The 26,397-nt window shown below is 50.4% G+C and overlaps 1 pseudogene; it reads right to left on the reverse strand.

Moving 5' to 3' along the window:
• Positions 1-13,904: 13,904 nt before the first annotated feature.
• LOC119957239 lies at positions 13,905-14,948 on the reverse strand (annotated as a pseudogene).
• Between the last annotated feature and the right edge of the window lie 11,449 nt (positions 14,949-26,397).

A 26,397-nucleotide genomic window follows, 5' to 3' on the forward strand; every position in this document is an offset into this window, starting at 1 on the left:
AGAGGCAGGCGGGATATCCATTTAGCCAAGGTGACCACTGCTGAACTCTAAAAAATACTTCACTGGTTGCAAAGTGCTTCAGGACATCCTCAATAATTCAATGGAATTACCATCAGCGAATCTCCCTCCTATCAACACTCTGGGGTTACCATTGACCAGAAATTGAACTGGATGAACCATACAACTACTGTGGCCACAAGCGCAGGTCAAAGGTTAGGAATCCTGTGCGAGTAACTCACCTCCTGAATCCCCAATGTCTGTTCACCATCTAGTCAAGAGTGTGATGGAATACTCCCCACTTGCCTGGGTGAGCGCAGCTCCAACAACACTCAAGTAGATCGACACCATGCAGGACAAAGCGGCACCGCTTGATTGGCACCCCTTCCACATTCACTCCCTCCGCCACCGACAGACGTTGTGTACCGTCTACACGACGCACCTCAGTGACGAAACAAGGCTCCGTGCGCTGTGCCTCCCAGACCCGTGACTTCCACCATCCAGAATTGGCAACAGACACATGAGGAACACCAGCCACCTGGAAGACTCCCTCCAAGCCTCGCACCATCCCGACTTGGAACTAAATCACCTTTCCCTTCAGTGCCGCTGGGTCAGAATCCCTCCCTAACAGCACGGTGGGTGTACCTACACCACATGGAATGCTGCAGTTCAAGAAGGCGGGTGCCCCCCCCCCCCCCCCCGGCCGCCACCCGCCTACTCAAAGTTTGAAAAATAAATTTAGAGTACCCAATTCATTTTTCTCCAATTAAGGAGCAATTTAGCGTGGCCAATCCACCCACCCTGCGCATCTTTGGGTTGTGGGGGCGAAACCGATGCAAACACGGGGAGAATGTGCAAACTCCACATGGACCCAGAGCTGGGATCGAACCTGGGACCTCGGCGCCGTGAGGCAGCAGGGCTAACCCACTGCGCCACCCTGCTGCCCGCCTACTCAAAGTTAATTAGCAATTGGCAATAAATGCTGGGCTAGCCAGTGATGCTCTCATCCGGGAACAAATTTAAAAAAAACAGATACAAGACCCTTTTCAGAAAGTAACGCTGTTTTGATATTAGGCTCCTGGGTAAATGTTATCACTGTTCCAATAACTTGCTCGCATTCAGTGGATTGGGAGGGGGAATGACGGGATTTCTCACAGGGCGGCTGCACATTTTTAATGATTTCACGAATGAGTTGAAAGGCCGACCACTTTGCCGAGCGCAGCAGCTTAGGAGCTGGGGGTCTCGCTGGTTTTAATAGGGCAGCCCCCACTGAAAACCCTTGCAGAGGGAGCAATGGGCAAGGTGTTGGGTGGAGAAGGTGGCGAGCTCCCTCCTAGACGTAGGGCTGTGTCCCAACAGCTGGCTAGCCATTTGTTACACTAAGTGTTACTTCAGTCGAGGAGCTGGGATGAATATTCATAACCTCAATATTGCCTCTTCACCAGTGCAGCAGCTGCCTTGTTCATTTGACAGTGATAATAACACATGTTGTGGGACTAAAATTAACAAAACATTCCCAGTTGTTGATACATATTTATCGAAGAACCAATGCTTTCTCTTTCCCCTTTCGGAGACCTTGCGATCGCCTCTCTCTGTCACGGGGCACCTCCATACATTTTCCTTTGTCGACTGGCAGTGGTAACTCACGGAAAGGAACTTTGTCCTAACATTATATTAATTAGGAATGTTAATCAAATGATCTCGCGTCTGGTTATGATTACAACAGCTCGGCCTCAAAGCCCAGCTTGCAGACTGATTTCAGTCTGAATCTGACTGGATGTCTAATTGCACGCACGGGCGTTATGGAAATGCCTTGTCATTGTAAAACAAATGAGAGAGAGAAACGAAACCCCTCGGCTAAGCGTTGGGCGGTGCTGCATCGACTGGTGTTGGAATGTTCTTACGCCCAGGGATGGCAGGCCATGCATTTCTATAGCGCCTTTCACAACCTCAGGGTGTCCCAAGGTGCTTCACAGCCAAGGAGGTGTAGTCGCTGATGTCATGTAAGAAGCGTGGGCAACCGCTCTGTGCACAGCACGATCCTGTGCGCAACATGATAGCACCGTGGTTAGCACTGTTGCTTCACAGCGCCAGGGTCCCGGGTTCAATTCCCGGCTTGGGTCACTGTCTGTGCGGAGTCTGCACGTTCTCCCCGTGTCTGCGCGGGTTTCCTCCCGGTGCTCCGGTTTCCTCCCACAAGTCCCGAAAGACGTGCTGTTAGGTGAATTGGACATTCTGAATTCTCCCTCTGTGTACCTGAACAGATGCCGGAATGTGGCGACGAGGTGATTTTCACAGTAACTTTATTGTAGTGTTAATGTAAGCCTACTTGTGACAATAATAAAGATTTTTATTATTCCCACAAACAGCAATGTGATAAGAACTAGATAATCTGCTTTCCCGGTGGAGTATCTGCTCAGGATCCTGCCTGCTTTCCATTGGGAAGTCTTTCTCCATCTCTTTCATTCACTCTTTCTCTTTGACTCTCTTTCTCTCTTTTACTCTATATCTCCTTCATTCTCTCTCTCTCCCACTCTGCCTGGGACTCTTTGGCTCCTCCACTCTCTTTCTCTCTCACTCTCTCCATCTTTTTCTTTTTCTCTCTTCCTCTCTCTCGTTCATGTTCTCCCTGTCTCACGGTCTGTTTCTTTTGCCCTTTCACTCTCTCTCTCTCTTCCCCCTGATGTGCACCTTCACGACCATAAGCCTCAAGGAGCTCACATGAATTTACCAAGGGGCTTGAATAATTTGACTGAGCTATTCGGCCATGGAAGACCATTGATGCTGTCGCGACGTAGGGTCTCCAATTCTGGTTCCACCTTTGCTCAACACCAATCTTAAAGGAAAACCTCTTCACTGCTAAGGGCAAGGTTTCCCTCAGCAGTCACAGTCTCCTTCTGTTGCGTTAAAATCGAGATTCCTCATCCCCATCGCCTGCTGTAAGTCATTCCCAACGCTTTGAGAATCAGGAAAGGCCTTTCCTGCCTTTGTACAATCCACAGGATTGTGGAATCTAAGTTTGATGTCAGCCAGCCAGCATGTCTCCCTTCATCTCGCCTTCTCTCCCTGACCTTTCGAACTTTTCCGCGGTGCTTTCCATTGCGAGTGGCGGAAGCATCTCGCACAAGTAACGAAGTTCAGCAAATTTGGAGCGCCTGCTTCTCCTCGGACAGCGACAGGTGTAACACATACGTATAACCTTTCTGTTGGGGCAAAGACTGCAAACTTAGATCTCCCAGTTTGCACGTTCCCCGTGATATAGTGTCTGACAGCGCAGAGAAAAGCCATTCGGCCCATGACCCCAAGGCCAGCTCTCTGAAAGAGCTCACCAGTCTGTCCCATTTCCCCTTCCCTTGCCCGATAGTCCTTTTCAAGTATCAAAGTCTCTTTTTTTTTTGGAAATTCTGTTTGAGAATGTGTCCACCATCTTGTTATGGAATACATTCCCGACCATGGGAATTCATTGCAAAGTTAAAATTAAACATCTCCCTCTGAGCTCTTCTGGAAATTATTTTCAAGTATGTGTCTTCCAGTTATTGAACCCAACCCCCCCCCCCCCCCCCCCCAGCCAACCTCCCACCCCACCCCACCACATCCACGTTCAGTGCAAAAGGATTCGACACAGCTACTCGATCAAAATGCCTCAATTTTGAGGGTCCTTGTTAAACCTGCCCTTAAACACTGCTCTGCAGATAATCAGGAGATGAGGAGAAATTTGTGGGCGGTACGGTAGCATAGTGGTTAGCACTGTTGCTTCAGATCGCCAATGACCAGGGTACAATTCCGACCTCGAGTGGCTGACTGTGTGGAGTTTGCACCTTCTCGGTGCGTCTGCCTGGTTTTCCCTCCGGATGCTCCGGTTTCCTCCCACAGTCCAAAGATGTGCAGGTTCAGTGGATTGGCCGCGCTAAATTGCCCCTCAGCGTCCAAAGATAGGCGAGGTTATGGGGTTAGGGCAGGGGGGATTGTTCCTGGGTAGGGTGCTCTTTCAGAGGTTTGGTTCAGACTCGATGGGCTGAATGGCCTCCTTCTGCACTGCAGGGAATCTATGATTGTGTCGGGGGGGGGGGAAGGTAGGATCAGGGTGTTGAGTTGGATGACCAGCCGTGATCATAATGATTGGCGGAGCAGGCTCGAAGGGCCGAATGGCCTCCTTCCGCTCCTGTTTTCTGTTTCTATATTCAGTGGTTAGATCGAAATTATTTCCTTTTCGCTGTTCAACTGAGTGGCGAACAAGATTTGTCAGAAGAGCGCATTAGAAGCTTGGGCAAAGGTTTAAGGAATATCTAAAACGGTGAAGTAGAGAGGCAGAGAGCTCCAGGCTGGAACTCCAGAACTTGGGGCCTTAATAGCTGAAAGCATGTCCACCAACAGGGAGGGGCAATTGAAATGGGGGCTGTGCAAGAGGACAGAATTGGAGAAGTATTAAGGCCTCCACAACGGAGACCGCCTAAACTAACAGTGAAGGTCAGGCGTCCCCTGCCTCTGCAGGTTCGAGTCCCACCCCAGGACTTGACGGCCAAGGAAGGTGCGTTCGTAATGAAACCACACATCAACTCGCAAATCCTCCCAACGGACGCCAATGGCAGGCAGTAAGACTGCGAGAGATTCCAGGTCAGCCACGGGAAGGAAAAGGAGCCCCTGCCGTCACTATCCATAGCTCCAGGCCTGCAAAAAAAGCACAGGTTGCCACAGCAACCGGGACTCCATGAGGGAACTGGGACAAATCGACGTTGCGGGGCAAATCTCTCAGTGACCGAGTGATTATGGTAAGACTGCCTCTGAGGGAAAGGGAGCTGTTGGGGGTCAAATGTCACCATTCCCTTTCAGAGAAGGGGGCAAATAGGACCAGCGCGGGCGAGCTGAAGATTGCACCAGGCCGAGCGGGTCAGGCGCGGAACCCGGATTTGGGACTGGCGTGCGATTCACCCGTTACGCCCAGATCCGTGCCCCTAATCCCTGTTTTGCATCTACACTTCCAAAAAAATGTACCCACTCTTCTTACTTTGCGAGGCGATCGACGAGGCATTGTTAAAACACAGCAGATGTTTATCGAAGGAAGAACTATCGATAACTCCTACATAGGCCTCGTTCCCATGACTCCTGGATTAACCCGAACCAAGCGCCAACAGCCCAGATCTGTACCTAACCACCCGATAGGCTAATGTCTGGGCGCTCCATCCCTATAGGTTTAAGGCCCATCATGTGGCTCCTTAAAGGGGCCATGTCACCAGCTCCAACCCCCCCCCCCCCCCCCACCCCCCCCCCCCCAAGTTCCCTTACAGATCTCCGAAATACAAAAACAGAAAATCTCTTATATGCAGACAAAGAGTTACGGTAAGGGACCTCAAAACAAAGTTCATGAGATGACTTCCTAACTGTTGCCGAACACCTCCAATTGGCCACTGGCTCTTCTAGATTTGAATCTAGATTTCTAAATTTCAGTGTCCACAGCAAGGGCGGACAAATCGTGAGAGTCCAAAACAGAGGACTTTTTAAAAATTGGGCGTCACTGGCTAGTTTAGCACTTGTTGCCCATCCTTTATTGCCCTTTGGGAAGGTGGTGGTGAGCCGCCTTCTTGAACCGCTGCAGTCCATGAGGTGTAGGTACACCCACAGTGCTGTTAGGGAGAGAGTTCCAGGGTTTTGTCACAAAGACGGTGAAGGAACGGCCGATATATTTCCCAAGTCAGGAAGGTGAGTGACTTCTCAAAACACCAGCCCTTGAGAACCTTTAAACCCTTGACAACACAGGTTGGAACGTGCCTTTAAATGGCCGGATGAAATAGGTAGAGCATAAAGAAAATCTGGAGCCTTTCCTTCCTGTATGAGAAGGCGTGGGACCATTCCGTGCCATCTTGCGTTTTGTGCCAGAGGACCGCGTCAATGCCATACCAAGATGGATCGCAATAATAATGATGGATTTACCCGGGTTGAGATGGATCAGCAAGGCCGACGGTTGCAGGGCTTGTTTGACCTGATGGAAAGACTTTCTCTGGCAATCTTCCCGCTTCCGACGTTAATTCTTCAGCAATTGTTGCAGGGGGGCCAAAATGGTATTGGGTAAAAAAACAGCTGTAATAATTGACCATCCCTGTAAAGGACTTCAATTCCGATATTCCTTGGTTCCGGGGTCCCCTTTCGTTGCCTTTACCCTATCTTCAAGTGGGTGTAACCCCTTTGCATCAACTTTGTCAGCCTGAAACGTGCACTTCTCTCGTTTTAGCCGAATACTGACTCCTTTAAACCCCCTGAGGACTTCTTCCAAATTCGCTCTGTGATCCTCTGGTGTCGCCCCCGTCACTAGGACATCCTCCAGATGCACAACAACCTTCGGAATTCCCTGCGATAGTCTCTCCGTTGTGCGCTGGAATATTGCACAGGCCGACGAGATACCGAAAGACAAGCTTTGTAGATTGGAAAGAGACTTTGAGGTTATTTACGGCAACAAACTTTCTTGACTCATCTTCCAACTCAAGCTGCTGGTACACATGGCTTAAATCCAACTTTGTGTATTTAAGGTTCCCTGCCAACTTGGCGTATAAATTTTCTATTCTAGAAATAGGATATTGATCTACTTGAGGGCCCTGTTCACCTTCATCTTATAACAAACCACAGATTTGGGCTCTGCTGTCTGGCTTCAACACTGGGACGATGGGTGTCGCCCACTCTTAAAAAGGTGCTGGAGTAATAACCCCCAGCTCCTCCCGACGCTTCAACTCCACCTCTGCTTTTTGGCGGGGAGCATAAGGAACCAGTCTGGCATGAAAGAATGTTGCAGTTGCTTCTGGCTCTACCTAGATCTTTGCCTTCACTCTTTTGATGCATCCTATATCTCTCTGGAAGACCTCGCGGTATTTTCATAAAAGTTCCTGGAAAACCCCGTCGGTGATGCTGAATATTTCTAACCAACTCAATTTGATTTTCTTCAGCCCATCACACCCCATGAAGCTTGGCCCTGGGCGGATTGCTGTTGATACGATACTGGTATTGATGCCACCCTCAATATTTCCAGTGCCTCTCCAGTATAGATTGTTATGGGCCAGGGCTTAGAGAGCCCCAGTGTATCATGGAGTTCAGCTGACCCACAACTTTTAACAGACTGTGCTATGGGGAGCACACGGCCCACTCTACAGGTGTGGTACAGCAGAAATGGAAAAGTATTTTTTAAAGCAAAACAATGTTTATTCTATGAAGTTAATCTTTTTAAAACATACAGTGAACATCTTTGCAACCGTCAATTCAAATACAGCCCCAAAGAATACAACACTAATTAATCCTTAATAACTTCCCAAACAACATCCAGGACACAAAATAAACACCTTTTAACAGAAGCACATCAGGTTTACATTCACTACTGATAACATTTATAATTCTGAATTCACCAAATGATCAAGAGATAGTCTTTTCATGGCAGAGAGATCAGCAGTACACCTGCTCTGTCTGGCTTCAGCTCCAACACTGAAAATGAAACTAAAACACACCCTGCAGCAAACAGCCTAAAAGGAAAGTAAAAAGCTGACAGACAGCCCAGCTCCACCCACACTCTGACATCACTGCAGTAATATGAGCAGCCAAACTTTCTTAAAGCGACATTCTCATGACAAGGTGGCTAAGGTGGCCGATGCACCGCTGAGATTCACAGGTTGCGACCCTCCCGGCAGATACCTAAATGGCCGCTCACCCGCTACTTTGACAGTCACCGCTGTATCAGCCTCCATTTTGAGTGGTCGGCCATTGATGACTAGGGGAACTCAATGAGGGAGGGGGGTTTACTTAATCTCACCATGTTTCGCTTGTAGGCTTCTGATTTTCCTCCAGGATCTTCCTCGAGCTTGTTGACTGGAGTCGCCGTCATTATTTCTGGAGAATTAGTGGCAAACCGTCCCACTCTGCACCTGGCTTGCAAACGGCCTTTCTTATTACATCTGAAACAGCTGAATTATTTACACCTGCATCTGTCCTCAGAATGCTCTCCCCCTGCAATGGTAACAATCTCTGAGCTTTATGACTGCCAGACCCTTTTCTTTTCAGGCTACGCAGCTCCCTCGCTTCAGGAACCTTGAGCAGCCACCCTCCCGCCATAACCGATTCACCTCGGTCCGCGCGCTTTGCAGTTTGAAAATGCTTTGCTCAACGCTTGCAGTCGTTTGAGCCGACTCAGCTGCCTTGCCCAAGGATATTTTGGATTTTTCCAGCAACCTCTCCTGAATATTCAAGTCGTTAATTCCGCCGACCAACTAGTCACGCAGCATGTCACTGAGAGAAGAACCAAATTCACAATGTTCCAACATTTGTCAAAGTCTGGCTACGAAGGTAGATTTCACCCGGATCTCTGTATGAAACTTGAGTCCTTGCATAATGGGGGCTACAATGGTACCTCACAAACTGATCAAAGGATTTGTAGTCCGGAGTCTCCGGAGATGTTAAGCTTCGCACAAGTTTATAGGTCTGTGTGTCGCAAATTGCAGTTAATAGTACTTTTTGTTTATTTTCTGCCACATTTCATTGGCAGCGATAAGTATCAAAGCCTTTCTTGAACTAAGGTGAACCACAAACACAGGACAGCACAACTACAACACAAGTCTTGTTCCCACAACTCCTGGGGTAACTGTGACTAAGCCCCATGATGTGACCATCAATTCACGAGACACATGCTTTAGGATGTGAACAGTGGTTTTAATTAACTTACAACTTTAGGGGCTGTTTAGCTCACAGGGCTAATCGCTGGCTTTGAAAGCAGACCAAGGCAAGCCAGCAGCACGGTTCGATTCCCGTAACAGCCTCCCCGAACAGGCGCCGGAATGTGGCGACTAGGGGCTTTTCACAGTAACTTCATTTGAAGCCTACTCGTGACAATAAGTGATTTTCATTTCATTTTCAGAGCCAGCCTGTAACATGATGAACTCCAGATGAACTGGTGGCTGGCTCTTCGGCATCATCCTTCATACGTCAGTCTAGGGGGAGGAACCGTGGGTGGAGCCAAGGGTGGAGACCAAGTACAAACTCCCGTACATTCCCAGTGCAACTCCCCCTAGTGGTAGGGCAACGCAACTGCTCGTATGTCGAGCTTACAGTGACATGGTATAATATATATTACAGTGTGAATTACATTCACCACACCCCAACAGCCAGGTTCACATTTAAACACCCGCTCCATCCATCCCCATAGGCTCAGGGCCCGTCACATGGCCCACAAAGTATCGCCCCTTAAAGGGGCCACCCTACCACAACTCCAGTCTGAATTTTCTGAGTTCTTTTAAGGTAATAATCCGGGTTAACCTCCTTTACGACAGTTAATATTTAGTACGGCTTAATGAGGATTCTATTAGCTGCCTCTTATTTTCTTGAAAATAGAAATTGCCTTTCTCTAAACATCGGCCATATTTCAACCACTTGACACTTTTGGAACAGCTTTGTCCTGTTCTGTGCTGTCAATGTCTGGGTAAAGAAGTTTCTTCCAAATTTCTTACTGGATTCCATTGGGACTATGTTATTTTGATGGCCTCTTTAGTTATGCTTCATAATTCATGATAATCTTTATTGTTACAAGTAGGCTTACATTATCACTGCAATGAAGTTACTGTGAAAATCCCCTCGTCGCCATATTCCGGCGCCTGTTCGGGCACACTGAGGGAGAATTCAGAATGTCCAATTCACCTAACAAGCACGTCTTTCAGGACTTGTGGGAGGAAACCGGAGCACCCGGAGGAAACCCGCGCAGACACGGGGAGAATGTGCAGACTCCACACAGACAGTGACCCAAGCCAGGAATCGAACCCGGGACTCTGGCGCTGTGAAGCAACCACTGTGCTATCGTGCTGCCCCGCAAGAAGTTTCTCCCCTCCATCAATACCTGTCACGCTTTAAGTACCTCTATTATTCAAACACAGGGTGTGGTCGTCGCTGGCTGACCCATAAGACCACAAGACATAGGAGCAGAATTCGGCCACTCGGCCCATCGAGTCTGCTCCGCCATTCAATCATGGCTGATATTTTTCTCATCCCCATTTTCCTGCCTTCTCCCCATAACCCCTGATCCCCTTATTAATCAAGAATCTATCTATCTCTGTCTTAAAGACACTCAGAGATTTGACCTCCACCGCTTTCTGCGGCAAAGAGTTCCACAGATTCACCACCCTCTGGCTGAAGAAACTCCTCCTCATCTCTGTTTTAAAGGATCACCCCTTTAGTGTGAGATTGTGTCCTCTCGGTCTAGTTTTTCCTACAAGTGGAAACATCCTCTCCACGTCCACTATATCCAGGCCTCGCAGTATCCTGTAAGTTTCAATAAGATCCCCCCTCATCCTTCTAATTGCCAATGAGTACAGACCCAGAGTCCTCAACCGTTCCTCATGCAACAAGCTCTTCATTCCAGGGATCATTCTTGTGAACCTCCCCTGGAACCTTTCCAAGGCCCAGCACATCCTTCCTTAGATACGGAGCCCAAAACTGCTCACAAGACTCCAAATGGGGTCTGACCAGAGCCTTATACAGCCTCAGAAGCACAGCCCTGGTCTTGTATTCTAGCCCTCTTGACATGAATGCCAACATTGCATTTGCCTTCCTAACTGCCGCCTGAACCTGCACGGTAACCTTAAGAGAATCTTGAACAGGACTCCCAAGGAGCCAATGGGAGGATCTGATTGGACGCCCTGTGGGGCTGGTGGAATGTGAGTGGAGGCCTCTCATTCGGTGCTCGTAGGAATCACCTCATAAAAGCCGGCCCAGATTGGGATCGGCATGATCGGCCGTCCCAATTGGGTACTTTGTGATGTACGGCGTAAAATAAAGTGACTTTTGGATTGACCTCATTGGGTCTCCCGAGCTGCTGACTGACAACCTGAATCTCTGCCACACCTCAAATCCCTCCAGCTGTCGGAGGGGGCAACAACTTGCATTTATCTAGCGCCTGCACTGGGAGCACGATCAAACAAAACCCGACGCCGAGACGCAGAAGGAGGTATTGGGGACCAGGTGACCGAACGTTTGGCCAAAGCGGAAGGAGGAGGCCTGAAGGAGGAGGAGAGAGAGATTTATTGAGGGAATGTCAGCGCTTCGGGCCCAGACAGTGCCTCCAATGGGGGCGTAACCAAAATGGGGGATGCATTGGAGGACACCTTGGAGAGCCATGAGGTCGAAGGGGATTACTTTTTCACGGTGGGGAGCGCTGGAATGCGCGGCCTGGGTGTGTGGCGGGGGGGGGGGGGGGGGGGGGGGGATGAGGGGGGTGGTTCGGGTCAATCGAGGCACTCACGAGGGCGTCAGACGATTATTTGAACAGAAACAACATACTACGGGGAAAAGGCAGGGGAGGTGGCGCTAAGCCGCAATGCTCGTTCAGAGGGCTGGTGAAGACTCAATGGGCCGAATGGCCTTCTTCTGCCCAGTAATAGCTCTGTGATTCTGTGATGCAGAGATAGGGGGTGAGGGATTTAAAGGACGAGGGTGAAATTTTTTTAAAAAACAAGGCGATGATGGATCAGGATCCAGTGTCGATCAGTGAACGTAGGGGCATTGGGCGAACGGGGACTTGGTCAGAAAGCAGCACTGTGAAGTGATATTATTATACGGACTTCAAAGAGTTTCAAATCATTTCCAACATTGGATGTTTTTTGCCAAAGCGGGCTGACAGGGAGCGCATGTTGGATTCACCCCTAGTCCTGGCAGCTCAACGTAGTGCTTCGGCCTAGAGCAGGCCTTCGCTCACACTCGACCTTTGGGGTGCGTTTTACCCAGTTATTCTTTTAAGCACTAGATGGCGCACTTTCATCAGGCACGGTGCGGAGACTCCGGTGGGTGGGGCGGGGGAGGGGGGGGGTGGTAAACATGCCCCTTGTCATCTTAACTGGGCCCTGCGCCAAGCTTCATGGGAGAGCATTATTATCTGGGCTGTGGGGACGTCTGTGCGGGCCTCCGTCATGACCCATCTGCAAAGCTGGCCTTTGGAAAGGAAAGGAGCTGGGATAGGGCAGTAACATGAGGAGGGAATGGGGCCCCAGGCTGCGTTGCAGAATGACGAGGGCTATGATTTTGTCAGGGGAGACCCCCTTGCCCACAGGACCGACGCTCCTTTCTGGTTCGCTGGGAGCATCACGGGAGGGGCCTCGCCAAATTTGGTGCAAAGGTGCAGGCAGGGAAGAGGACATATGCAGTGACGCTGTAAGAGTGTTCCCCAGGTACAAGATCTTTATTGCACAGGAGGAGGCCATTTGGGCCTTTGAGCCCATGCTCTGCAGAGCAACCCAATCCCATTCCCGTTCCCCCGCTCGATCCCTGTATCCCTGCAAGTGTATTTCCCGCAAGTGCCCATCAAATTCCCCTTCACTAATGATTAACCATCAGCAACTTCCAACTCCTTCGTGGGCGGCAAGTTCCAAGTAATGGAAAAGAATGTTCTTCCTCACATCCTCCCAGTAGCTCCCTGAAGTCTGTGTCCCCTCATCTCGGTGCTGTCAGCTAACAGGGAACAGTGGGCGGGATTCTCCCCTTCCCCCGCCACGTGTTTCTCGGCGGGTGGGGGTGGGTGGGCGGGGAGGGGGGGGGGGGGTGATTAGAAAGGCTACATTTGTTGCCCATCCCTAATTGTCCTTGAACTGAGGAGCTGGCCATTTCAGGGGGACGATGAGAGCCGACCCCATCGCTGGGAGTCTGGAGCCACATGTAGACCGGCCCAGGTGAGGTTGGCAGATTTCCCTCCCAGAACGAACCAGATGGGGAACCAAGGGAGCTGACAGTGTTGCCGTTTTGTGAAGTGACTCGGCTTTGCTCCCCGTACCGTTAGAGCGGAAGAGTCAGATTCTGACCAGCTCTGGAGCCAAGAAGGGTGAGAGGGACAAAAGTGGGCAGCTCCTTCAAAGGGCTAGAATGGACACATGGGGCAGAATGGCCATCTTCTGTGCTAATATATACAATGGAGCAAGAACTGGAAGCCACCCACTCTATTGGGTAGCTGGGTTCACAAGTCCATGCTGTGCTATGTCCATTTAACACATGCCACTTCTGATATGTTTTAGGGCAGCACGGTAGCACAGTGGCTAGCACTGTGGCTTCACAACGCCAGGGTCCCAGGTTCGATTCCCTGCTGGGTCAGTGTCTGTGCGGAGTCTGCACGTTCTCCCCGTGTCTGCGTGGGTTTCCTCTGGGTGCTCCGGTTTCCTCCCACAAGTCCAAAGACGTGCAGGTTAGGTGGATTGGCCATGATAAATTGCTCTTAGTGTCCAAAAAAGGAGGGGTTATTGGGTTACGGGGATAGGGTGGAAGTGAGGGCTTAAGTGGGTCGGTGCAGACTCGATGGGCCGAATGGCCTCCTTCTGCACTGTATGTTCTATGTTTTATACAAGTTTATTCTTGGATGTGAGCAACATTGGCAAAGCTTTAGTGTCTTTAGTGTCCCTAGGTTTGGTTGAGAGTGTTAATTGTATCAATTGAACTTAGTTACATATAGGTGGGGGATATTGATTGGATGATTACTTGAGCATATATAAAGAGGCACTTACGAACGGGAGATATATACCTGCAATGTTAACTCTGTGAATAAATCTACCCCTGGTACAGGCTGGTTTCAGATTCTTCCTTCCCCAATTGACTATCAGGCTAGGTCACTTCACAGGGCATGTTAGGGTCTTGTACAGTCGTGGAACAAGCAAGGGCAGTCAGTTCAAAGCAAAATGCCGTGGGTGCTGGAATCTGCAATATAAACAGAAAATGCCGGGAAAAAACTCAGCAGGTCTGTCAGCGTCTGTGGAGAGAGAAACAGAGTTACCGTTTCAAGTCCGTGTGTCTCTTACGAAGAACTCTGATTCTCTCTCCGCAGTTTTTCCAGCATTTTCTGTTTTTTTTAATTTCAGGACATTAAACATCCTGCCCGTTTGGAGGTTTGTAAACTGTTTTTTTATTCTAAAAAAAAATTTATTTGACAGTTTATATGAATCATTGGATGTATTATATTCAATAATGACTGGAAGCGCCCTCTCAATTCTCGCCATTGTGTTCCTGTGCCCTGAGGAAGCTACGCCTTCTTTTGAGCAATACGATCCTGTCTCTGTTGCAATGACACCTTGGGACGGTTCCACCTCTTTTTCTTGACTTCTCTCTTGGGCTTCTTCTCATGAACAGGGTTTTCTCGTACAGAAGCTTGAGCGTTCTTGTACAAATCTTCTATCATGTCAGCTGTGACTCCATGCTTGACATACTGAGAAAATTGCTTTTTAAAGGCATCCTCGTCCTCCTCCATCAGGTAGGGCATGTGCTCTGCAATGTTCACCCCACAGATGTGTTTACGGTGGACTTCAGGATTGAATTCCTTGCTCTCAGAATCATAACCGGGGAATCGCTTGGTGCTGTGTGGAATAGACAGACCACCGTCAACTGCACCTTTCAAAGCTCCAAAGACTTTGTTGCCTGTGGTGATTCTGGCAAGTCCAGCATCGAGGTAGCAGGTGAAAACACTAGGCTTCCTGTCGATGCTTTCCACATTGTATTCATCATCAGTCACTTCAACCTGACCTTCATAGATCGTATCCAAACCAAATTTGCGTAGCAGCCTGTGGGCAAGAAGCAGACCAGTGCAATAAGAGGCAGCGTAGTTGGTGAGCCCAAACTTTATGCCATACTTGGGTAATTCATGGCCATAGGCAGCACACGCAATGATATCGCCCTCAATCTTAGCATACGCAATCTGGCATATGATGTCCCGGTTGGTGAATCGTACAATCATCCGGTACTTTGCCGTGTCGTACTTGTTTTTAATCCTGTACCACCAAGCGTTTTCGTGCAAAGTAATCAGTCTTTCCCTCTCTCCTCCTCCTAAACTTCACTTGGTACCGCTTGAAGTACACCTTGCTTTTCACAACTTTAATAAATCCCATTTTTAGGATTCATCCCCCTCAATCACCCGGGACCCAGGCGATTCTCTCGGGCTGGCAGATTCTGCCAAACTGGAAAAGCTGGTTGTTTTTTTGTTAACGATAGCGTAACCACTTCGTGGTCACTTTTCTTTTTCTGATATCGGCATGTTTTAATTAAACACCGAGTTCAGATTATTAAACGGGGATTTGCACCCACTCTCTCTGGATATTTAACCCAAGTCTCTGGCACACTCGGCCCCTGATGTGTCCACGATACTACCAAACTCCCTGGCTGGAATTCTCCGGCTATTGGGATTCTCTTGTCCCACCGGCAGCGCACGCCCGCCCGTGGGTTTCCCGGAGGCGCGGGGCGTCTTCAATGGGGAATCCCATTGGCACGCGGTGGGAACAGACAGACCGGTGTTCTTCAAACTTTTTTTCCGGGGACCCATTTTTACCAACCGGCCGACCTTTGCGACCCACGCCGGCCGACCTGCGCGGCCCACGCCGGCCGACCTTCGCGACCCACGCCAGCCGACCTGTGCGACCCACCATTTTCTCTTACCTTGTTTGCCGCTGACAAAAATGGAGGGAATGGCTTTGGGTCCCTTTGGCCCTCGTACACGCTCCTCCAATGGAACCTGTTGGATGAAGGTGAAGCCTCCCGGTGTCGGAAAGTATGGAGTCTCCATCTGTCCAAAGTTCTCCATTTCTTTCCTGTAAACTTTTATCAAACAAACCTCCCCCCCCCCCCACCCCGCTGAACTTATAAAAAAATAAAAAATAAAACGAGTAAAATAAATGAAAAAAATGAACAAAACCCCCCCGAACTTGTAAAAAGAATAAAATGAATAAAATAAATGGAAAAAATAAAAATAAAATGAATAAAATAAATTAATAAATGAATAAAAACCACTGCAGAACTTGTAAAACAAAAAGCTGCACTGCGCATGCGTGCCCGATCATCGGCGTGCATGTGCAATGCGGCCAAATGTTTTTTTAAACATGTTCTTGGCCGCTTGCAGCCAGTGTTATGAAAAGCCGGCTGCTGCCGGGGCTTTGTGCGATCGGGAGCGCCGTGGACAACGGCTCCACGACCCTCCCAACACCCGCCCCTATTCTCCGGCCCATCAGGACAGTGCTTCAATTCCTTACTCCCTCATCTAACTTATCCAGCGTCTCCTTAAATGTATCCATGCGATTCAACTCAATATGAAGGGCTGAGGGGTGTTCTGGCCAAGCTTTATTCCTCAGCCAGCATCATTGCAAAAGGATACGGGATATTTGAGCCGGAATTCTCTGGCCGTCGTGATTCATTTTTCCCGTTGACTGTGGGAGGAAACCGGAGCACCCGGAGGGAACCCACGCAGACGCAGGGAGAATGTGCAGTCTCCGCACACAGTGACCCAAGCTGGGGATCGAACCTGGGACCCTGGAGCTGTGAAGCAATTGTGCTATCCACCATGCTACCGTGCTGCCCTATTTGGAATGACCTTGAGTCATGCAAATAATTTCCTTTAACCATGTGGATGAAATGATGAAAATGAAGTAGCCATGAGGACAGGCAGGCTGACTATCTGGGTGTTGAGCAGGCAGTGTTTGAACATACGAATTAGGAGCAGAGGGGAGGCCACTCGATCCCTCGAGCCCTGCTCCGTCATTCAATAGGATGATGACTGATCTGATTGTAACCTCAGCCTCACATTCCTGCCGACCCCGGATAACCTTTCACCTTCTTGTTAGTCAAGAAGCTAACCCGCTCAGCCTTAAAAATATTCAAAGACTCTGCTTCCACCGCCTTGTGAGGAAGAGAGTTTCAGAGACTCACCCCCCCCCCATTGACCGAGGTGCGGAGAATCGTCGCCATTTGCGCCGGCGCGTTTGGGGCCGCGACCGGAGCCGGCGATTCTCCGGCCCGAATGGGCCGCGCGGCCGCGCGGAACATAGAACATAGAAAAATTCAGCACAGAACAGGCCCTGCGGCCCACGATGTTGTGCCGAACTTTTGTCCTACATTAAGAACAAATTAATCTACACCCCATCATTATACCATAATCCAAGTACCTATCCAATAGCCGCTTGAACGTCCCTCATGTTTCCGACTCAACTACTTCCACAGGCAGTGCATTCCATGCCCCCACTACTCTCTGGGTAAAGAACCTACCTCTGACATCCCCCTATATCTTCCACCGTTCACCTTAAATATATGTCCCCTTGTAATGGTTTGTTCCACCCGGGGAAAAAGTCTCTGACTGTCTACTCTATCTATTCCCCTGATTATCTTATAACCTCTATCAAGTCGCCCCTCATCCTTCTCCGTTTTAATGGGAAAAGGCCGAGCACCCTCAACCTTGCCTCGTAAGACCTACTCTCCATTCCAGGCAACATCCTGGTAAATCTCCTTTGCACCTTTTCCAAAGCTTCCACATCCTTCCTAAAATGAGGCGACCAGAACTGCACGCAGTACTCCAAACGTGGCCTGACCAAGGTTTTGTACAGCTGCATCATCACCTCACGGCTCTTAAACTCAATCCCTCTGCTAATGAACGCTAGCACACCATAGGCCTTCTTCACAGCTCTATCCACTTGAGTGGCAACTTTCAAAGATCTATGAACATAGACCCCAAGATCTCTCTGCTCCTCTACATTGCCAAGAACCCTACCGTTAACCCTGTGTTCCGCATTCATATTTGTCCTTCCAAAATGGACAACCTCACACTTTTCAGGGTTAAACTCCATCTGCCACTTCTCAGCCCAGCTCTGCATCCTATCTATGTCTCTTTGTAGAACATACAGTACAGACGGCAGAGTCCCGCCGGCGCTGTTCACCCCTGGTCGCTGCCGGCGGGGAACTCTGTGCGAAGAGTCGGGGGGGGTGGGGGGGGGGGGGGGCGGCATGTGGGGAGGAGGGGGGCTCTGTCCCCGAGGGGCTCCGATGGAGTCTGGCTCGCGATCGGGGCCCACTGATCGACGGGCCGGCCTTTAACCTCCCCAGGTTACTTTGTTGCGCGGCCGGCTCATGAACCCCCACGCCATGTTGAGTCGGGGCCGCCGCGCTGAAGAAGTGCCCCGCGCAAGCGCGGATTGGCACGGCGCACATTTGGCACAGGGAAGGGAGGCTGGAGTGGCGTGAACCGCTCCAGCGCCGTGCTGGCCCCCTGTGGGGGTCGGAATCGCTACTGCGCGCGGCCGTTTCACACCGTAGTGTAACACGACGGCGTTCACCACGGCGCGAACAGTAGTCTCCATTTCGGAGAAATGCGCCCAACCTCTCCAAAGTTTAGTGGCAGCAGTTTCATTCTGTGAGAGCCTGTGTCCAACTGTGGCACCTCAAAGGGAGGCCCAGGTAGGCCTCACTGCCTAGAGCTGATTACCTTGGAGGTCTTTTACATTCTCTGCTGGATATACTCAAATCTGTCCGTCCCAGCTTTGCGTAACCGGTCACACGTTTACGACACTGGGTGGCCACTGCACGAGGGCTGATCCTGTCGTTAACCTTCACAATCTAGCAGTAGTCATTACATAGCACTCAGAGAAGACTTCTCCGGCTTCCCTTAGTCCCAACATCTGTTCTGGGTCCCCCTACATAGAATCATAGAATTTACAGTGCAGAAGGAGGCTGTTCGGCCCATCCAGTCTGCACCGGCCCTTGGAAGAGCACCCTCCTTAAGCCCACCCTATCCCCGTAACCCAGCAGCCCCACCTAACCTTTCTTGGACACTAAGGGGCAATTCAGCACGGCCAATCCACCTAACCTGCACATCTTTGGACTGTGGGAGGAAACCGGAGCACCCAGAGGAAACCTATGCAGACACGGGGAGGACGTGCAGACTCCACACAGACAGTGACCCATGCTGGGAATCGTACCTGGGACCCTGGAGCTGTGAGGCAACAGTGCTAACCACTGTGCTACCATGCCGCCCATACAATAGGGATATAGGAACAAGAGTAGGCCATTGAACATCTTGGAGCCTGTTCCGCCATAAAGTTAGATCATGGCTGCTCTTTATCTTAACTTAATTTATCCAACCTGATTCTGTAACCCTTAATACCCACGCCTTTTTTGTTTTAAAGGGGCTATTTCACGTGGCCAGTCCACCTGCCCTGCACACCTTTGGGTTGTGGGGGTGAGACCCACGGAAACAGGGGTAGAATATGCAAACTCCACACGGATAATGACCCGGGTCCAGAATCGATCCGGGGTCCAGAGCGCCGTGAGGCAGCAGTGCTAACCACTGCGCCACCGTGCTGCCCACTTAATATCCACACCTGACAAAAATCTATCCATCTCATGATTCAAAATTTGAATTGGCCCCAAGCTTGGTCAGAGGAAAGATTCTCTAATTTCCTAACATCATTACTCGATCATATTTTAAGGTCACGCCTTGCTCCAGATTCCTGAAGCAATTATTCAACTGGAAACTCGGTCTATGGCAGGAGAATGAGAGGGAGCGGAAATGGTCGCCACCCTGCATGTTCCGCTAAGAGCCGCACCAGCATCCTGACTTGGAAAATATCGGCCGTTCCTTTAGTGCAGTGGTGGGCAAACTTTCCGTGCAAGGGCCACAGTTCAGAAATCACAATTTTAAAGGCCGCACAGTATATTAAGTAAAATAATTACATCACCCGGTTATGATTCTGGGCGCCTCATATAGAACATAGAACAGTACAGCACAGAACAGGCCCTTCGGCCCTCGACGTTGTGCCGAGCAATGATCATCCTACTCAAGTCAACGTATCCACCCTATACCAGTAAGTAACCCAACAGCCCCCCCCATTAACCTTAAAAATTTTTTTAAAAATTTTAAAAAATATTTAAAAATAAAATTATTTTTTTTTTAATGACTTGGTGGGCCGCATAAAGACCTTTGGCGGGCCGCATGCGGCCCACGGGCCGTAGTTTGCCCACCCCTGCTTTAGTGTCTCTGGGTAAAATTCCTCAAACTTTCTCCCTAACAGCAGTGTGGGAGTACCTACACCACATGGACTGCAGCGGTTCAAGAAGGCGGCTCACCACCACTTTCAAGGGGCCAATTAGGGATGGGCAACAAATGCTGGTCGAGCCAGTAACGCCCAATCCCGTAAATGAATAGGTTGAAAAAATGCTCCCCTAAAACCCTCTGAAGCAATCAGACATCCTTTGGTTGAGTCACGGGGACTTTGGTTTGTGACCAGCAAAAATTCATTCAGGGGGCACCAGACACATCAAGAGACTCGTCGGGAACGTGCAGAGGCGAGGTAGAGACGTCAAGGGGGAGTGCGCAAACCTCCGAACCCTCATCTGCCCGATCTCCCTCCCTCTCAGCACCACCCCACCCCACAGGTGGCAGAGTCCGCGCATTGGACTTATCGACCACCTTGGAAACCCCGTCCAACCGGAGCGGGAGCAAGTGATCCTTGATCTCGAGGGACTGCCGGAGGAAGAGAAAGGGAGGATTGGGTGAGGCTCCGATTTTACGGCAATGGGCTGCCCCACGGGAGGGATCCTCCACCCCCCCCTCCCCAACTGGCGGAGGAGACCCACCATCCATTGGTGACGGGACCGTCTCGTCCCTCCGTTGTCAACGGGGCACTGCCAGGGGACACGCGGTGGGGTGAGGTGGGAGACGGGACCGGAAGATGCCATCGGCGGGAACGGGCAGGAAATCCCACGCCACATTCTGAAATGGTCACTGAACAATGCCGCACGTCGTGCTATCCACCAGCCGCACACGTCTCGTAAAGCATCAATGAATCTCTCCCCAGTGACCCATAACCCAATCCTCCCAAACGTGTTAAAGGCACAATCTTTAAACCTAATAATCAGTAGTGCTCCATTATGTGGAGGGGTCCTTTCTCTCTGCAGACAACAGTTGCTGGCTTTTTTTTAAACCTAAAAGTTTTTTATTCCAGGGTGGTTACTGGCTCTATGTTGCCACGGACACCAAAGAAGACAAAAGCCTCTTAGTTCTTGTTGGCAATGCGCAGCTATCTTCCTGTCACATGCACCAATTAAAATTCTGCAGTAATATAGGGCTTACCAGGTCTGGCTGCTTTTAAGTTAAGACCTTGACGGACAAAGTTTGTTTGAATGTTAGACTGAAATTTGCAATATATGCAAAGTGACCTTTTTTTCTTAACAAAAATGGATTAGGTATCTGGTCGCCCTCCTCTCCGGGGCCTGTCTTGCACTTTGATGTTTGTACCTGTCATTACATGGTTTGTTCAATGAGTCTCACAGACACTGACAGCACTGAAGCAAGCCAAATTTATTCATCATCCATAGAATCCCTACAGTGCAGGAGGAGGCCATTCAGCCCATCGAGACTGCCCCGACCTCTGAAAGGGCGCCCTACCTGGATTGACTCCCCCACTCCATCCCCATAACCCCATCTCACCCACACATCTGTGCACACTAAGGGGCAATTTTATAATAATAATAATCTTTATTAGTGTCACAAGTAGGCTTGCATATAACACTGCAATGTGAAAATCCCCTAGTCGCCACACTCCGGCGCCTGTTCGGGTACACTGAGGGAGAATTCAGAATGTCCAATTCACCCAACAGCACGTCTTTCGGGACTCGTGGGAGGAAACCGGAGCGCCCGGAGGAAACCCACGCAGATGCAAACTCCACACAGTCACCCGAGGTCGGAATCGAACCCGGGACCCTGGCGCTGTGAGGAAGCAGTGCTAACCGCTGTGCCACCGTGCCAGCCCTTGTCATGTCCGTACCGGCTTTGGAAGTTGCCGTCCAATTAGTGGAGGGGTAGGAGGTTTGTCTGTCTGTGGGTACCTCTGTGTGTGAAATGATTGTCAAACGCAGGTACATGAATCGTGAAGATTGGTGTAGTGAGCGTTCTCCTATTGGCTTCAAGGTCTCATTGGGCCGTGCATGCCCCAGCAGCCGGGCCCTTTGATTAAAGCAAAGAAATGGGACTATCACTGGCTCCCTCTTTGATCCTCGGCAACCAGGCTTGGCAGTGCCTTCTGAGTTGGTGCGATCAGTGGGTCAGCCAGGACAAAGACGACTGATGCTCCGGCTTTTCTCCGCTGGCGGGATGCTCCATTTTGCCGGCATCCCGGGGGTTTCCCGACGGCGCGGGGCTGCCCCACAATGGGAAACCCCATTGACCGGTCGGCGTAACGGAGCACCCCGCCGGGGAGTCGGGGCAGAAATGTGGCGCGGCGGGGCGGAGAATCCCGCTCGCGAGCTGGTTGATCTTCCTCACTATCCCTGTATAAACCTGGAAAATCCTAAAGATTGGTTCCTGCCACCCAGTGTCAATATATATCTTTTTAATGATTCGCTCACATGGAGTAGGTGTTGCTGGCTAGGCCCAGCATCGAAAGCCCATCCCTAATTGCCCCTTGGGAAGTAGGTGGTGAGCTGTCTTCTTGATCCGCTGTGGTCCATGTAGTGTAGGTACACCCACAGTGCTGTTAGGGAGGGAGTTCCAGGATTTTGACCCAGCCACAGTGAAGGAACGGCTGATATATTTTGAAGTCATAGGGCCAGCACGGTGGCGCAATGGGCTAGCCCTGCAGCCTCACGGCGCCGAGGTCCCAGGTTCGATCCCGGCTCTGGGTCACTGTCCGTGTGGAGTTTGCACATTCCCCCCGTGTTTGCCTGGGTTTCGCCCCCACAACCCAAAGATGTGCAGATTAGGTGGATTGGCCAAGCTAAATTGCCCCTTAATTGGAAAAATGAATTGGGTACTCTAAATTTATAAAGAAAAAAAATATATATTTTCAAGTCAGGATGGTAAGTGACTTGGCTGGGAAACCCCCAGTTGGTGGGGTTCCCCATGTACTGTTGCCCTTGACCTTCTGAATGATAGAGGTTGCAGGTCTGGAAGGTTCTGTCAATGGAGCCCTGGTGAGTTGCTGCTGTGCACCCTGTAGATGGTACAATAACTCGGTGATACAATACAATCAGGAATGCAAACTTAGGTGGACATTGCATATTCTACATCAGAAAATGGAAGTTAGAAATGTAGGGTTTCTCAGTGGTTTTGTTTGAAATGCCTTCAGCATGGTCCAGTCTGCTCGTTTAGGGATATAAACCTCCTCTCGTCCACGTGTGGCTCCAGTCCCAGACTGCTTTGTGAAATGGCCCAGAAAGTCAGCGAGAATTTCTCCCATCATCCTCTTTGGGCCGCTGGGTATGGTCAGCACAATGGCAGCCTTTCCAGTGACGTCCGAGAATCAATTTTTAAAAAACAGATTCGAGAAATGGGCTGATGAGCGTCAGATGTTGTTAAGTGTGGACAGATGCATATTCCTGAGACTGGGAAGGATGACAAACATGAGCAATGCAAGTGGAATGAGGCGACATGACAGGACGCAACCCAGGAAAGGAATTCTGGGGTATGGGTGGATAGATTTGTTGCCTAACCCTTGAACTGAATGGCTGGGGCAGCCGTTTCAGAGGGTAGTTAAGAGTCAACCACATTGCTGTGGGTCTGGAGTCACGTGTAGGCCAGACCGGGTAAGGCCGGCAGATTTCCTTCCCTAAAGGGTATGAGCGAACCAGATGAGGTTTTTACTACAATTGACAATCATTAAACTTTTCATTTCAGATTTTTATTGAATTTAAATTTCACCATCAGCCGTGCTGGGATTCGAACCCAGATCATTAACCTGGATACGTAGTCTAGTAATGATACCACTGCACCACCGCCTTGCCCTAATTGAAGCCCTCAGCAAAGAGCGCCAGCTGTAATCAGTGGGTCGCACTCATCAGATTGGATTGGATTTGTTGATTCTCATGAGTACTGCGATACAGTGAAAAGTATTTTTCTGTGTGCAGCTCAAGCGCATGATTTAGTACATGAAAGAACCAATGTAAGAGGGCAACACAAGGTACGCAATGTAAGTACATAGACACAGACATTGGGTAAAGCGTACAGGAGTGTAATATTAGCCAGATCAGTCCATAAGAGGGTCGTTTAGGAGTCCGGTAACAGCGGGGAAGAAGCGGTTTTTGAACCTGTTCGTGCGTGTTCTCAGACTTTTGTATCTTCTGCCCGATGGAAGAAGTTGGAAGAGTGAGTAAGCCGGGTGGGAGGGGTCTTTGATTATGCTGCCCGCTTTCCCCAGGCAGCGGGAGATGTAGATGGAGTCAATGGATGGGAGGCGGGTTTGTTGCGGGCTGTGTTCATGACTCTCTGAAGTTTCTTGCGGTCAGGGTCTCTGAGTCCGGAGGCTCATACCCCATTCCAGAGCCTTGACCATATAATCCAGGCTAACACACTCAGTGTGGTACTGAGGGAGTGCCACCTTATTGGAGGGCTGCCCTCCAAATGACTGAGGTTCCATCTGCTCGGCGGTGAATGGCAAAGGGCCCATGACACTATCTCAAGGAAGAAGACGAATGTTCTTCCGTTGTTCTGCCAATATTTTTCTCTCAACTGACACCATTAAAGCAAGTTATCAGATCATTTGTGGGAGCTTCCTGTGTATAAATTGGCTACCATGTTCTATTTTGGGCCCAGGGTGACAGTCAACCTGTTTCTTGATGCAGAATCTGATACACGCAGAGGAAACTCAGCCATCTTTGTCTGGCCCTCAAAAAGCGCATGAGATGCACTGCGGCCTCACGGCGCTGAGGTCCCAGGTTCGATCCCGGCTCTGGGTCACTGTCTGTGTGGAGTTTGCACATTCTCCCCGTGTCTGCGTGGGTTTCGCCCCCACAACCCAAAAATGTGCAAGCTAGGTGGATTGGCCACTCTAAATTGCCCTTAATTGGAAAAATGATTGGGTACACTAAATTTATAAATTCAAAAAAAAAAAAGCGCATGAGATAACATCAAGCTGACCCATATGATGCTCGTTAGACAGCACCTGGAACACTGTCAACAGTTTCGGTCCCCTTATTTAAGGAAAGATATGTTGGGTTTGGAGGCAGTGCAGAGAAGGCTCACTGGGTTGCTCCCGGGTATGGAGGGATTTTCTTATGAGGAGAGGTTGAGTGTGTTGGGCCTGTACTTATTGGAGTTTAGAAGAATGAAAGGTGGCCTTATTGAGACATAGGGGGCGAGATTCTCTGATCCTGAGGCTAAGTGTTGACACCGTCGGAAACGCTATCGCGTTTCCCGTCGCCGTCAACACGGCCTCAGGATCAGCAATTCTGGCCCCCACAGGGGTCCAGCACGGCACTGGAGCGGCCCACGCCGTTCCAGCTGCTGATCCCGGCGTCGACTGGGCGCCGCGGGGTCCACGCGTGCGCAGTGGCTTCCTTCTCCGTGCCGGCCCCGACGCTACATGGCGCAGGGCTGCAGGGGCCGACGCGGAAGAAAGGAGGCCCCCAGCCCGAGCGGCCGGCCCGCCAATCGGTGGGCCCCGATCGCGGGCCAGGCCACAGCGGAGCCCCCCCCCCCCCCTCCCGGTTGGAACCCCCCCTACTCCCCCATAGGCCACCCCGGATCCTTCCACGCCGAGGTCAACGGCGCCGGTGGGACTCAGGAGTTTTGTTACGGCCGCTTGGCCCATCCCGGGCCGAGAATCGCGCGGGGGGGGGGGGCCGTAGAGCGGCCCCCGGCCGGCGCCAATGCACCGATTCTCCGCTCTCCCGGCATCGGGGCGGCGTGGCGCGATTCACGGCGGCCACGGCGGTTCTCTGGCTCGGCCCCGGGCTGAGAGAATCCCGCTCAGGGATTCTCAGCGGGTTTGACAGGGTCGATGCTGAGAGATTGTTTCCCCTTGTGGGAGATTCTGGGACCAGAGGGCATCATCTCAGAGTGAGGGGGGGTCGCCCATTTCAGACAGAGATGAGGAGGAATTTCTTCTCTCAGAATTCTTTACCACGGAGAGCTGTAGAGTCCGGGTCGCTAAGTATGTTCAAGGCTGACATGGACAGATTTTAAAATATATAAATTTAGAGTACCCAATTATTTTCTTTCCCCAATTAAGGGGCAATTTAGCCCGGCCAATTCACCCACCCTGCGCGTCGTTTTGGGTTGTGAGGGGGTGAGACCCACGGGGAGAACGTGCAAACTCCACACGGGCCGGGATCGAACCCAGGTCCTCGGCCCCGTGAGGCAGCAGTGCTAACCACTGCGCCGCTGTACTGCCCCTAAGATAGACAGATTTTCAAACAGTAAGGGAATCAAGGGTTATGGGGATAAGGCGGGAAAATGGAGTTAAGGATAATCAGTCATGATCTCGTTGAACGGTGGAATGGAATGGCCCACGTTTGCTCCTGCATCTTATGGCCTTACGATGGTTTCTAAGGCCAATATACCCCCCCCCCCCCCCCCCCCCCCCCCCGGCCTGCATTTCGCTGCATGGCTGTGAAACTATCAGTTGAGAGCGAAATATTGGCAGAACAACAGAAGAACATTATTGCTCTTCTTTGAAGTAGTGTCGTGGGATCTTTGCCATTCACCTACGAGCAGATGGGACCTCAATCATTTGTAAGGCTGTTATCAAGAAGCTCGCCAATTTCCATATTCGCTGTTTGTGGTACATTGTAGGTTACCCTGGCAGAACCACGTCACGCACGTGCCAATCCTCCCAAGGGCACAAGTTCAGTAACACTGATCAAACCCGTGGCGGGCTGGGTGGATCG

Source organism: Scyliorhinus canicula, chromosome 25 (genome assembly GCF_902713615.1).
Source record: "Scyliorhinus canicula chromosome 25, sScyCan1.1, whole genome shotgun sequence".
NCBI classification, from domain to species: Eukaryota; Metazoa; Chordata; class Chondrichthyes; order Carcharhiniformes; family Scyliorhinidae; genus Scyliorhinus; species Scyliorhinus canicula.